The sequence below is a fragment of the Pelophylax lessonae genome (genome assembly GCF_965119305.1).
Source record: "Pelophylax lessonae genome assembly, chromosome: 10".
NCBI lineage: Eukaryota > Metazoa > Chordata > Amphibia > Anura > Ranidae > Pelophylax > Pelophylax lessonae.
The window spans coordinates 123,263,626-123,278,513 of NC_138777.1; the positions used below are offsets into that span (position 1 = coordinate 123,263,626).

Consider the following 14,888-nt stretch of genomic DNA (forward strand, 5'->3'; position numbering starts at 1 on the left):
ATCAAAAAACACCATTTTGAAGCCCTAAAACCCAATAAATGCCCCTAAAAAGTGCCTAGGGTTCTGGGTCATTCCCCAGGGACTATTAATCACACAAAAAAAGTTCTTAAAAATTGTCGTTTTTGATAGAGAGCCAATTATTAAAAAAAAAAAAAAAAAAAAAAAAAAAAGAGATTTCTTTGGATTTAGTGTCTGGGGGGTCTAAAAGGTGTACCTGTGAAGTTTCAGCTCTGTAGCATGTCCAGAACCAGAATTATAGCATACCAAACCTTCAAAAATGACTTTTTTGCTTAACCGCACCTTTCTTTTGCTCCTAATCAACGGCACAGCCAATGTGTATGATGGGGACATAATGCAGTGCACTGGGAACAAGATTAGAGTTTTTTTTGGAAAAAGGTGCTGTCTCTTTAAATGTGCATATAATTAACGGGTGTATTTCCACAATGGGGCTATTATTACCAAATGTTTTCAAGAAGTCCAAAGATGTATGTAATTGCACTTTATTTCATGTAAAATGGTGTTTGGTGCACTTTAACTTGAATTCTCACAAGAAACAGACATATACGCACGGATACATTGAGGGTTAGGGTTAGGGGTAGGGGCCACAATGTACTGCAGAGTGAACAAGATTAGAGATATTTTGGATGAATACTGTTGTCTCTTGACTTTGAATAGAAGTAAAGGATGCTTAAAAATTGGGCCTTTGGTGGTGCCGACGATGCCTTGACACCATATCCCTATGAAAGTGCTGGTAATGAAGGCAATAATTGCCTTTGTAAGGAAAAAAATTACAATGATATGCATCTGTGTGACAGGTGCGCAAAAATTGTTGTTTGGGTGTTGGCGGAGCCATACCACTGTAAGCCCAAAGAGCTGGTGTTGAAGAAAGCGTAAAAATTATGAAGGTGTGCACATGTGGAACAGGTGCGCAAACATGGTAGTTTTGGTGTTGGCGGAGCCTCCCCACCATAACCCCAAAGAGCTGGCTTTGAAGGAGGCCCAAAAATTGTAAAGGTGTGCACCTGTGGAACAGGTTCGCAAACATGGTAGTTTTTGTTTAGCATAGCCTCCCCACCTTAACCCCAAAGAGCTGGTGTTGAAGGAGGCCCAAAAATTGTAAAGGTGTGCACCTGTGGAACAGGTGCGCAAACATGGTAGTTTTTGTTTTAGCATAGCCTCCCCACCTTAACCCCAAAGAGCTGGTGTTGAAAGAGGCCCAAAAATTGTAAAGGTGTGCACCTGTGGAACAGGTGCGCAAACATGGTAGTTTTTGTTTTAGCATAGCCTCCCCACCTTAACCCCAAAGAGCTGGTGTTGAAGGAGGCCCAAAAATTGTAAAGGTGTACACCTGTGGAACAGGTGCGCAAACATGGTAGTTTTTGTTTTAGCATAGCCTCCCCACCTTAACCCCAAAGAGCTGGTGTTGAAGGAGTCGGGGAACGTGTTCACCAGAATCCTCTTGAGACTGTCCTCAAGGGATTTGATCCTGTGGACTCTCTGGGTGGATGGGAAAAGCTCCGAGACTTTAGACTTGTACCGGGGGTCAAGTAGGGTGGCCAACCAATAGTGGTTAGTCTCTTTAATGGCCTTGATTCTGGGGTCCTTTCGCAGGCTCTGAAGCGTGATGTTTCCCATGCGTCGGAAATTAGCGAAGGCCTGAGAAGCTGACTCCTCGGGGTCACTCAAAACGACATTATCTTCAACGGGCTCCTCCTCCCAGCCACGCACTACTCCAAAGTGTCCAGAGGGAGTCAAACTAGGCCTTGCAGATTGCCGCATGTCTTCCTCCTCCTCCTCCTCAAACCCTGCAAAAGTTCCCGCAGAATCGTCCTCCTCCTCCTCCTCTTCCACCCCTGGATCCTGCTCGGGCCTCTGGGAGCTAGGCATAATGGGGTCAGGATTCTCAGGATAAAGGGGGCCTTGAGAGGCAAGGAAGTCCTCCTCTTCCTCCTGCTGCTCTGCCTCCAGTGCCCTGTCCATAATGCCACACAGAGTGTGCTCCAACAAAAACAGTACCGGTAGGGTGTCACTGATGCATGCGCTTAATCAAAAGCCACTGCCGTGGTGAAAAGAAGCCCAGGCGCGCAGAGCCAGTGCTGGTGCCGTACTTGCATAGGTATTCATTGAGGGCCCTCTGCTGCGTGTACAGGTGCTGCAGCATAGCCAAGGTGGAGTTCCAGCGGGTGAGCATGTCACAGATGAGGCGGTGTACCGGCAGGTGAAACTCGCGCTGCACTTCGGCCAAACGTGCAGTGGCACTGTACGACCGCCTGAAGTGACTGCACACCCTTCTTGCCATCCTTAGCACATCCTGCATTCCCGGGTACGAGTTCAAAAACCGCTGTACCACGAGATTCAGGACATGCGCCAGGCATGGCACATGGGTTAACTTTCCCTGACGAAGGGCGGTCAGGAGGTTTGACCCATTATCAGTAACCACCATCCCTGGCTGCAGCTGGCGTGGTGTCAATTACCTCTGGGCCTGTGCCTGCAGAGCCCCAAGAATCTGAGGGGCAGTGTGCTGCCTGTCCCCTAGACACACAAGCTGCAGCACTGCGTGACACCTTTTGGCCTGACAACAAAGAGAGAGCCGCTCAGGTGTTAGTTCAACGGGTGGTGCTGGTCAGATCCGCCGTCCAAGCTATGAAGAATCCAAAAAAGTAGACCGCACTCAGGAAAGTAAGATGAAAACAATCAAAACTCCTTTATTCTTCTTCGGTGTAGCAGACAGACAGTACAATGCACATAACAGACGTGCCGGGTTAACGCGTTTCACGAATTAAATCGCTTACTCATAACCATACACTCAATGTATGGTGTATGGTTATGAGTAAGCGATTTAATTCGTGAAACGCGTTAACCCGGCACGTCTGTTATGTGCATTGTACTGTCTGTCTGCTACACCGAAGAAGAATAAAGGAGTTTTGATTGTTTTCATCTTACTTTCCTGAGTGCGGTCTACTTTTTTGGATTCTTCATACCTTTTGGCCTGAGACATAGAATAGCCCTTTGAACGTTTACGTGGTACCTCATCATATTCAAAGGACCATTCTGCAGAGGAGGGCATGGAGGAGGTAGAGGAGGAGGAGCAGGAGGGGGTAGAAGTGATCGATCTACCCGGATCAGCGACACCACCAGCTGTTTGCAGACGTGGGGGCAACACTGGCTGCAGCACCGAGCCCTGGCTACAATCCCTTCCACTGGCAAGCAGTGTCACCCAGTGACCAGTGACAGAAATGTACCGTCCCTGCCCATGTTTGCTTGACCAAGTGTCAGCCGTCAAGTGTATCTTACGGCTGACTGACTTGGCCAGGGACGACACTACATTGCCTTCCACATGTTGGTATAGGGATGGCAGGGCCTTACGGGAAAAGTAATGCCGACTTGGCACCTGCCACTGTGGAACTGCACATTTTGCGAAGTCACGGAAGGGAGCAGACTCTACCAGATTAAATGGTAATAGTTGCAGAGCCAGTAGTTTAGCCAAACTACTGTTTAGACGCTGGGCATGTGGGTGGCGGGGAGTATACATTTTGTTTCGTTACAGCATGTGTGGAATCGAAATTTGGCGTCTAGATGTTACAGCTGGTGGTGTGCTGGAGGTAGATGCGACACTGCCTGCTATATCATCATCCCTGTCAGTGGAGGCTGCCAACAGGTGACGAGTGACTATAGCAGGGCCAGGAACAGACTGATGTGCAGGTGGAGCAGGTGGAGCAGGTGGAGCAAATGGAGCATGAGGAGGAGCGTGAGGAGGACTAGGAGGCTGACTGACCGATCTTTGGCCCTTTTGTGGGTTCTTTAAATGCTCCTGCCAACGGGCCGAGTGGTGGGTTGTCAAATGCCTGTTTAGGCAGCTTGTACCCAGGTGGTTGACATTTTTGCCACGTTTTATACCCTTCTTACAAATCTTGCAGATTGCAACTGTTTTGTCTGCATGGGATATCTCAAAAAAGGCCCAGCAAGATGAGGTGTGTATAGTGGCCCGGGAGACAACAGGTGCGGCCTTAGATGGAGCGGGCCGTCTGCTCTCCCCTCTTGCTTGCTCTGCCTCCTCCTCAACCTCAGACCCAACATCTGACTCCATAAAAGACTGAGCATCAGGCCTGGCCCGGGAGACAACAGGTGCGGCCTTAGATGGAGCGGGCCGTCTGCTCTCCCCTCTTGCTTGCTCTGCCTCCTCCTCAACCTCAGACCCAACATCTGACTCCATCAAAGACTGAGCATCAGGCCTGGCCCGGGAGACAACAGGTGCGGCCTTAGATGGAGCGGGCCGTCTGCTCTCCCCTCTTGTTTGCTCTGCCTCCTCCTCAAACTCAGACCCAACATCAGACTCCATAAAGGACTGAGCATCAGGCTGGAGTAGATGGCCGACACTGTGGTCAAACAGCTCAGCTGACTCCTCTGTCATGTCTGAAGTTGGGTCTAAGGGAGGACGTGAGGTGGACATGGACTCATCTGTATTTGTTATGCCAACTGCAGAAGACTGACCACTTTTCTCTGCCTGGGTCACTGTAGTTGCAGATGATGCCGATGATGAGGGTTTGGTCATATAGTCCACCACCTCCTGTACATACTGTGGACGTATAGCTTGGCCACTGCCGGAGAACAATCCAAATGGTGGCCTGGCTTAGGACTGACCACCATGTCCACCCCTGCCTCTAGACACCCTAGAAGCTGTGCCCCTTTCCGCAGCAGGGCCACGTATGCCTTTTCTTGGTCTACCAGGCATATTTGTCACTGATGCGTTGGCAACTGTGTGCGGTGAAAAACGCACACTGCTATGCGACCCACAGTTGTCGCTGGATACAGCACAGCAGATGTGTCACGCACAGTAGCAAAGTTTTTTGCACAGTGGACCTAACGCTTTGAACAACAGGCGTTAGGTTGTCACTGATGCGTTGGCAACTGTGTGCGGTGAAAAACACACACTGCTATGCGACCCACAGTTGTCGCTGGATACAGCACAGCAGATGCGTGTCTCACGCACAGTTGCAAAGGCTTTTGCACAGTGGACCTAACGCTTTGAACAACAGGCGTTAAGTTGTCACTGTATTTTGCTGCCTAGCAAGCATGTACACCTGCTGTGATACAGCAGCAGTGTGCCACGTGCTCACTAATAGGGATAATCGAACGGTTCGGGTCCACCATCAGTTCGGCCCGAACATTGGGTGTTCGAGGTTCGGCCGAATTTAGAACTTTTTTCCCAAAAAGTTCGGAATTCGGCAACCAGAACCGACCAAAATGCAATGCTTCAGGAAATGGGCTTTAAAAGCCCGTGATTGGACCAGAACCATTAGCAAAAGCCAATTGAGGGGGCAGGAGAATGCTAGGAATGTGATTGGAGTGACTAGGGGGTCCCTAGACCAATCATTAGTGAATACGCCCCCCAGTATATACGATAGCCCCCGCCATATTCCTAGCATTCTTGTACGGGACATGGAAGAGAGTGGAATGCTGTTCTGTTCTAATGTGTTACTAAGTGTCATTTAACTATTTTTAGTGTGAGGAAAGGGATATCTAGTGTAGTTAGATCCTTTACACTTAAGTTAGCTTCAAAAATTTAGTTTCTGCAGGGAAAGTGTTAAGTGTAAGGGGACCGTAGTGTAGTGTAGGGTTAACTGACAGTGACTGCTATGGAAGGGTGACAAAACCCTTCCATAGCAGGGTGACCGCTATAGAGAAATGATCATTTCTCTGAGTTGCTTCGGGACAGGAATATGGCTTCTCACCAGCAAGCATTTTTCATGCTGCAGGGGCTGCCACTGCCAGTGCTTTTTTGAGGACATGTTTGATGTCAGACATGACATCTGAACATGTGTATAGGGGGTATATATTCACATATATGTCTGTATATAAACCCCTAGACATATATAGGTGTGATAGTAGCAGAAATATATGCTTGCGCTTGCTAAATCATTTACAGTAATATATTTCTGCTACTATCACACCTATATATGGCTAGGTGTCTATATACATATAATTATGTGTGTATATATACCACTATACACAAGTTCAGATGTTTTGCCTGCCTCAAAAGAACCCAAAAAAATGCCAAAAAAACGCTAGCGTCAAAAAAAAATGCTGAGGTGTGTTTTTGCTGGCATTTTTTGGGGGGTTTTGGAGGCAGGCAAAACATCTGAACTTGTGTATCGTGGTGTATATACACACATACATATATTTATATACACACCTAGACATATATAGGTGTGATAGTAGCAGAAATATATGCTTGCGCTAATGAAATCATTTACAGTAATATATTTCTGCTTCTATCACACCTATATATGGCTAGGTGTCTATATACATATAATTATGTGTGTATATATACCACTATACACAAGTTCAGATGTTTTGCCTGCCTCAAAAGAACCCCAAAAAATGCCAAAAAAAACGCTAGCGTCAAAAAAAAAAAAATGCCCAGGTGTGTTTTTGCTGGCATTTTTTGGGGGTTTTTGGAGGCAGGCAAAACATCTGAACTTGTGCACAGTACCACTATACACAAGTTCAGTTGTTTTTCCTGACTGCAAAGAACCCAAAAAAATGCCTTCTATTAAACTGGCAAGGTATGAAAACCGAGAAGAGAAGCCAACCCCCTGAGCTGAAAGTGTTCTAATACAAACAATCTTTTTTTTATGGTTCTGGACATGCTAGAGAGCTGAAACTTCACATGTACACTTTTTAGACCCCCCAGATACGAAATCCAAAGAAAAAAAAAAATCTCTCTTTTTTTTTTTTTTTTTTAATTTTTCAATAATTGGCTTTTTTATCAAAAATGACAATTTTTAAGAACTTTTGCTACAACACTGTTTCATGGTTCTGCACATGCTACAGAGCTGAAACTTCACATGTACACTTTTTAGACCCCCCCCCCAGATACTAAATCCAAAGTCAAAATCAAAAAATCTCTCTTTTTTTTTTCAATAATTGGCTTTTTTATCAAAAATTACAATTTTTAAGAACTTTTTTTTGTGTGATTAATAGTTAATGGGGCATGACCCAGAACCCTAGGGACTTTTTAGGGGCATTTATTGGGTTTTAGGGCTTAAAAATTGTGTTTTTTGATTACCGAAGTTCGGGTCCCATTGATTTCAATGGGGTTCTGAAATCTGAGCCGAACTTTCGGGAAGTTCGGATGTTCTGGCCGAACCAAACTTTTCAAAAGTTCGATCATCCCTACTCACTAAACAGAACCCTCACACTTTCCCTACAGAAACTCAATTATTAAATATAACTAATGTAGTACAAAGTTCCCTAACTACACTAGATATCCCTTTCCACTAAATAGAAAGCTCCATACAGCAGAAGCCTGACACTGTCCCTTAAGTTTTTTTTTTTTTTTTTGTAACTCTAAGAACCAGCACAATTGCTGTATCTAACTACACTGGCTGTAAGCTAAATACAATTCTGCTATATGGAGCTTTAGAACCACTCGATATGTAGGAAATGTAGTGTAGCAAAGCAGGAGTCAGAGAACTGCTTCAACTCTCTTCAACAGGATCTGGATAACTGTGCTAGGGGTTAGGCGGGGCCATCTTATATAGTGTGGGGCGTATTCACTCCTGATTGGCCTCTGGTCCCCGTAGTCACTCCAATCACATTCCTAGGAGACTCCTGCCCCCTCATTGGCTTTTGCAGACGTTTCTGGGCCAATCACGGGCTTTTAAAGCCCAGTTCCTGTCCCAGTGCATTTTGGGCGGTTCTGGTGGCCGAATACCGAACTTTTGCCGCAAAAAGTTCGGTATTCGGCCGAATATCGAACATCCAATGTTCGGGTCGAACCGATGGTCGACCCGAACCGTTCGATCATCCCTATTAAATATAACCAAGTAGGCTGCTAATTCCAGAGTGGGGGCAAACAGTTCAAGTGAAACTAACGTGACGGCCAAGGGGCCACAGAGAGAGAGACTTTAAGTGCTTAGGAGAAGTAGCACCATCTGTAGCTGGGTGTCAGTGATTTTTTGGTGCGAGGCCCAGATTGTGATTTGAACCAGGGTGGTGGAATCTTGTAGGCAAGGTTATGAGCTCCAGTCTTGGATGGGTATGATACCCTTATTTTCCAAGCAGTGAGGCCTTTCTCTAAAGAGGGGATAACTCAAGACTCACCCCTGTGTCTGCAGCTGCTCTGTTCAGTTTCATCCTTGCCTTGGCTGGGCTTGCACAGGGAAGACTGTGGAGAGGAGAAGAACTTCTGGGAGAAGATCCCCAGCACAACCGTCGGCCCCTTGTCGCTTCCTTGAAATAATCAGGAGATAGCGTGTGCTGGCGGGAGCCTGTTTGAGGTACGAGTGCGTTTGTGCCATTTCTTAGTGTCTGAGATAGGCGCTGTCATCTCTCTCAGGGCAGGCCTCCGCCATGCGCGCTAGCCACGCCCCCAGAAAGTGATGTCTACCATGCAGATACTAAGGGTAACCAGGACTGGTGGGAATGCTAGCCAGGGGGGAAGATGCTATCGTGCATGGGTGACAGGTCCTCTGGTTAGCGGGAAGGGGGGGTTTGGTGTTCTGCCTCTCTCCCTAGTAGTTGGAGTCCCACGGCACCTGGGACCAAATCTGGAGACCCCATGAACCTTGCTGCAGGTACAGGAGAGTAAAGGAAATAACTAGTGCACGTGTAGAGGTTCACGCTCAGTGCATGGCAGGATCTCTGATCTACAATAGGGAGCGAGGTGGCAGGGTAGCTGAGCTGGTGGAGTGAGACACAGACTCTCCAGTTTCCCCCTCAAAATACTGCATTCAGGTAGAAAAGGTGTAAAGTCTCACAATGAACAGCCTCAGTTCATGTGTACCCAGGGCCAGACTGGCCTATCGGGAGGAGCAGGACATTTCCGTGTAGGCCTTCAAGGCTGCCTGCCCTGGGGCTGCTTTGAGGGCAGCGGCACCCATTAAAAATCTGGCTACAGACCCAGTTCAACATGTCAACTGCACATGCGCTGTTGCAAAGCCAGTGGGGTTCGGGAAAGTCTGTACACACTTGGCCATGTTCAGGCAGGCGGGCTCATGCGCAGTGAAGTAATGGCGCCGGGCAGTGCCATTTATACATGTAAGGCAGCAGTGGCACTCATCTCGGTATGGTCTCGGTGGTGGCACGTGCCCCTTCATCACAGACCCCTCGGCATTCCACAGCCTCTGACCACCTCCTGTTATTACTATTCTGTATCATGTTTGCAGCCTCTGACATCTCCTGTACCATGTCCGCAGCCTCTGACATCTCCTCCTGTACCATGTCCACAGCCTCTGACATCTCCTCCTGTACCATGTCCACAGCTTCTGACATTGTTATGTAACGGTATCAGCCAAATGATCAGACCAGTGGTGATGTGCAATTTCTACTTTACTTAACAATGTAGAACGTAAATTACACAGGAGATCATGTGGACAGGGGTTTTCAGTACAAAACAGCAATATGAGGAAGGGAGAAACAGGCATAAAACATGTGAAAACAATTATATTGCAGTTCTACTAATGACCACTAGATGGCAGCAGAGGGCTCTGAGTTCAGTTTACTGATAGGATAGAGAGCTGAAGATTCTCACGTGTTCCAAGAGATGAATCATTCATTCAGCAGACTGTGAGCTGAGGGGATTTCCTGCTGGCACAGACTTCACACAGGCACTGCTGATTCTGACTGCGGTCAGGAGGCTCTGTTGGCCTTAGATAGGACCAACCCACTGCTTGGACAGCTTCTCCACGTGGACTGTAACAGAGTCCTCTCGAGTGACTGGGGCTTGGATAGATGCTGTGTACTCTTGTGCTCACTGCTGGTGGCCCACACACCAGACTGATCAGATGAGGACCCAGCACCTGGGGACAGCTCACTTGCCCAGTCACTGATGTCCCATCAGGCAGGATCTCTCTGAGCACAGGAAGCTGGGCGGAGCTGGCATTTATACTCCCTGGGCATGTCCTGGAACTCAGATGATGCTGGGAGCCCAGAGGATTGTGGGGAAGCGAGTTAAAGGGACTTGCACCTGCATCTGGATAAAGGGGCACATCACTACAACATCTCCTCCTGTACCATGTCCACAGCTCAGCTTCTGACATCTCTTCCTTCTGTAACATTTTAACAGCCTCTGACATCTCCTGTACTATGTCCACAGCCTCTGACATCCACTGTACCATATCTGCAGTCTCTGACCACCTCCTGTACCATGTCTGCAGCCTCTGACCACCTCCTGTACCATGTCCACACAGCCTATGATCACCTCCTATACCATGTCCGCACAGCCTATGACCACCTCCTATACCATGTCCGCACAGCCTATGACCACCTCCTATACCAGGTCCGTACAACCCCGGACCACCTCCTATACCATGTCTGCAGCCTCTGACACCTCCTGTACCATGTCCACAGCCTCTGACCATCTCATGTACCAGGTCTGCAGCCTTTGACATCTCCTGTACCATGTCTGCACAGCCTATGACCACCTCCTATACCATGTCTGCCTATATCAAGTTTACCATGTCCGCAGCCTTTAACCATCTCCAGTACCATGTCTTTAGCCTCTAACCATCTCTTGCATCATATCCGTAATCTCTGACATCTCTTGTCTTTTATCATGTCTGCAGTCTCTGATGGGGAGTCTGGAGAGGAGTCAAGAGTGGGAGTGCCGCCGGGATGGGGGTCATGGGAGAAGTCAGAAGTGTGTGGACTGTGGAGAGGAGACTATAGGATAAAACTAGAGCCACCAAGCTACAGCCAATTGACTGAGCCCTGCATGGTGCAACTGAGAAGAGGTCAGTGACAGTGCCACCAGGCCAGTCTGAGGGGGGTCATCAATGTAAAATGGGAGTAAATACAACAATGTAAGGCGGTACTGATATAAAAGTTATTCTTCCTTCTGACAATATATCACCATAGCAATAAGTGGACTGTTCTTGATGGTTGCTCCACTCTTACCACGTTTAACCGGAATTTGCTTTGCATGAGGCTGGACATTGTCGTGCACCAGGAGAAACCCAGGACCCACTTCACCACTGTAGGGTCTGACAAAGGGTCCAAGGATGTCATCCTGATACCTAATGGCAGTCAGGATGCCATTGTCTAGCCTGTAGAGGTCTGTGTTCCTCCATGGATATGCTCCCCCAGACCATCACTGACCCACCACCAAACGGTCCAAACCGGTCGTAGTGAATGATGTTACAGGCAGCATAAAGTTCTCCACGGCTTTTCCAGACCCTTTCACATCTGTCACATGTGCACAGAGTGTATCTGCTGTCATGTGTGAAAAGGACAGGGCGCCAGTGGCGAACATGCCAATTTTAGTGTTCAAAGGGCAAATGCCAATTGAACTCCCTAGTGCTGGAAACTGAGCACAGGGCCCATTAGGGTACGTTAGGCCCTCAGGCCACCCTCATGAAGTCTGTTTCTGATTGTTTCGTCAGAGACATTCACACCAGTAGCCTGCTGGAGGCCATTTTGAAGCGCTTTGGCAGTGCTCATCCTTTTCCTCCATGCATATTGGAGCAGATACTGGTCTTGCTGATGGGTTAATGACCTTCTACGGTCCTGTACAGCTCTCCTAACTGCCTGTCTCCTGGAATCACCTCCATACTCTTGAGACTGTGCTGGGAGACACAGTAAACCTTCTGGCAATGGCATGTATTGATGTGCCATCCTAGAAGAATAGTACTGCCGGTGCAACCTCTATAGGGTCCAGGTATGCCCTCATGCTTACCAGTAGTGACATTGAACTTAGCCAAATGCAAAACTAGTTAAAAAACAGTCAGCAAAGATGAGTAGGGAAAAAAATGTCAGTGGCCTCCACATGCAAAACCTTTCCTGTTTTGGAGGTCATCTCATTGTTGCCCATCTAGTGCACCTGTTAATTTCATCAATACCAAAGCAGCTGAAACTGATTAACAATCCCCTCTGCTACTTAACTGACCAGATCAATATCCCAGAAGTTTACTTGACTTCATACTATACTCTGATTAAAAAGTGTTCCTTTAATTTTTGAGCAGTGTATATTTAATACACTCTTCAAATGTGCTTTAAAATTCATGGTTTTCCCTTTTATGAACAAGAAAATAATGATGTTCTTCTGTTCGGCTGGTATATTAATGCTATGGGGCTGGTATGGAATTATTTCCAGTTTTTTATTCCCAGTCAGGGGTGGGTGTACCACCAAAATATTAAAACAATATTTTTGCTGAAAATACATGAAAATGGTGGACACAAATACAAAACAACTTACAAAATTCCTGTTAAATCTAAACGATAAATTGTATTGAATTAATAAGCAAAGCTCTGTGTGTGAATAAGATCTTGGAGCTCATTCGCATGAGTGCTGTGGCCCGTACAGTGTGAATCAGTGTTCTTTTGATGGAGCGGTGAGTAGATAGCCGACATTATGCTATAGAGACACAGCAGCCGTATGAACACAGCCGCAGATCCTAATTTGACAGGCATGTGGATGCAGCTGTATGGCCCCAAACACAGAAAGTGTGGATTCAAGGCCACTCACTTACACAACTGTAAAATTAGGACATGCTGCTGAGTTTGTATAGCCATTGTGTCCTCAGAGAGTAACAGGCGGCTTAAGCCACACAAACAAATCACTCATTCACACTTTACGGGCCAGAGAGCCCTTATATTTTTAATTAAATTTTTACAAGTTTTAAATTGTGTTTTTTTTAATATATTTTTTTTTTCACAAAATAAAAGTGAAGGGGGGGGGGGGCTTTGGTGAAATATCAGGGGTCTATTTAGACCCCTAACTTCTTACTTTTGAGAGAGAAAAAAAGGCTGAGGATATAGATGAACAGATAAATGAACAGACAGCACTCTGTGCAGAGGTCCTTGTTCATTCACAAACTGAAGCATAATAAATACAGTTATGAGTTATAAATAAACACAGTGGGTGATTGGTATGCATCAATGATTGATTCCATTCATTCACACGCTCTCCTGCCTGAAAAGATCCCCCTGTGTGCCTGCAGTAGCGGGAAAGTAGTGGGAGAGGAGGAGGAGGAGAGAGGAGGGTAGCCAGCAGCATTGCAAGGGGAAAGTAGCCGTTAATGTCTAGTTTTGAAGTAGATGACAGTAATGATTGATTTAACAGAATCATCAGAGAATATGCAGAATATACAGATTTTTGCCTTTGAACTTCTGTAGAGGGCACAGGGGCATAGGCATATGAAAATGTAACATGAAGGCTAGATAAAGATGTTAGATGTTTCCAAATGAAACTACAGATTTATTTTCTCAGGGGGCAGTGAAGCTTCCTAGTAAAACATCCCATAGGTAACTATCTGAACAGTGTCTTTCCTTGCATTATAATGGGGTTGCAAATCCTAACAGATCATACAAGCAGTTTATTGCAGATACTTTGATGTATGGCAGTCCTGAACTTGCAATGGCAGAGAGAGTCCCATTTGCAGACATAACTTTCCACCAGTGTATCACTAAACATTCTTAAGCACTGCTGTAGAGTATTTACTCCACTAGATGGAGCCCAAACAAAGATAAAATGTCACAATGGCAAACCAGAAATATAATGATGCTAAAGGCACATCACTGAGTTTTGATGCATCCTGAATGCTGACATTTTCTGGTAAGTACTTTTACTAAAGGACTTTTTTTTATTTTGGCTAGAGTAAGGAGGAGGGCAGGGGACAGGGATATAACTCCTGTCAGCTTTGCTTTGTCATTGCCCCATTGTGGTGATTTCCTTTCTCTTCCTGTCCTATAGCCAAAACAGAAAGTTAGAGGAAATCCCTTTCCAGGGTCACCGGATTTAGTGCTCCCATGGGAAGATTTCTCTGTTTTCTCTATTCCTGTTCTGGTGACAACCCAAAATTGTGGAATTTTATGTTACTTTTATTTGTGGTGGTAATGGTATAGAGGAAAAATAGAGAGGGTGAATCTCCCTAATCAGGGTACAGACAGCAAAAAAAAAAAAAAAAAAACTGCTAATCCCTCTTCACTCTAAGACTAAAAAAAAAGTGTTACCTTTAGTTAAACTTAAACAATTCCCATTTCAATCTGTAGACCCAATAACCCATCTGGCCATAACTGGTGCATTTGCTAATACCATGAGTCCACTTAAGCCATCATCCTTTTAACTTTGGTCTACCTGACAGGTTTGGTTTAACTTTTGTAGCTAAAATATGTCTAATATGAGGCTGCAAAGGATGCTGCGGTTGACATTTTTTCCATTCCGTCAGCTGAGACAATAGAGAAAAGGTACACTGATGGCCTAAACCTCTGAAGCAAAAATGGTAGCACTTTAAAAGCTGCTGCAATGTGAATGCAGCACACCAATTGATAACACTTCAGTATAGTTCTCCTTTTAGATGCCTGAAAAAAGTCTCACATTTTCATCTTAGATTTGGAGTTCAAAAGCATTGCTACCTAGTAGCTATACCTCTGTTTTATCGATATGATACCACATTCAAACACACAATCATTCAGTCTACCATTCTAGGTAGGGGTGTCATTCACCCATGTTGTCACCATCACCTCTGGAAAATCCAATAGATATCCAGTAGTCCATAATATTTGCACTGCATTCTTTTCTTTCACCTCTTCATCACATGAAGAATCAAATAATAATGATGCCTCTCCTATTCCTTCTCCATTTACACCTTTGTGACTCAATTAATCGATTTAAAAAAAAAAAAAACATGACAATTTGGTGGCGAAGGCGATTGTTTTTTCTCATTCCTCTGTATAAATTCAAGGTGAGTGTTCTCTGTAATATAAAAATTAGGTAAATTGCTGGTAATTAATACTGAATAATTGCAATCTTTTCCCTGATGACATACTTGGATGCATATTCTAAAATAAGTACCTTTGAAAACCTTTGAAAGATAGACTTTCCTGTTTTTTTTTCAATCTTGCTTGCCTATTGGCTTTAAGTGAGCATTCACTAAAACATTGAACAG

The 14,888-nt window shown here is 45.6% G+C and overlaps 1 protein-coding gene and 1 long non-coding RNA gene across 2 annotated transcripts in view; one reads left to right on the forward strand and one right to left on the reverse strand.

Moving 5' to 3' along the window:
* Positions 1–14,888, forward strand: part of IRX6 (iroquois homeobox 6) — a gene marked incomplete at its 5' end in the record, with an annotated part of 94,765 nt that overhangs the window by 29,093 nt on the left and 50,784 nt on the right. The window lies entirely within an intron of this gene.
* On the reverse strand, positions 153–4,714 carry LOC309565836. The gene is made up of 2 exons (XR_014225836.1): positions 4,645–4,714; positions 153–535 (listed from the first exon to the last, which is right to left on the reverse strand). It is a non-coding gene; the product is annotated as an uncharacterized lncRNA (long non-coding RNA).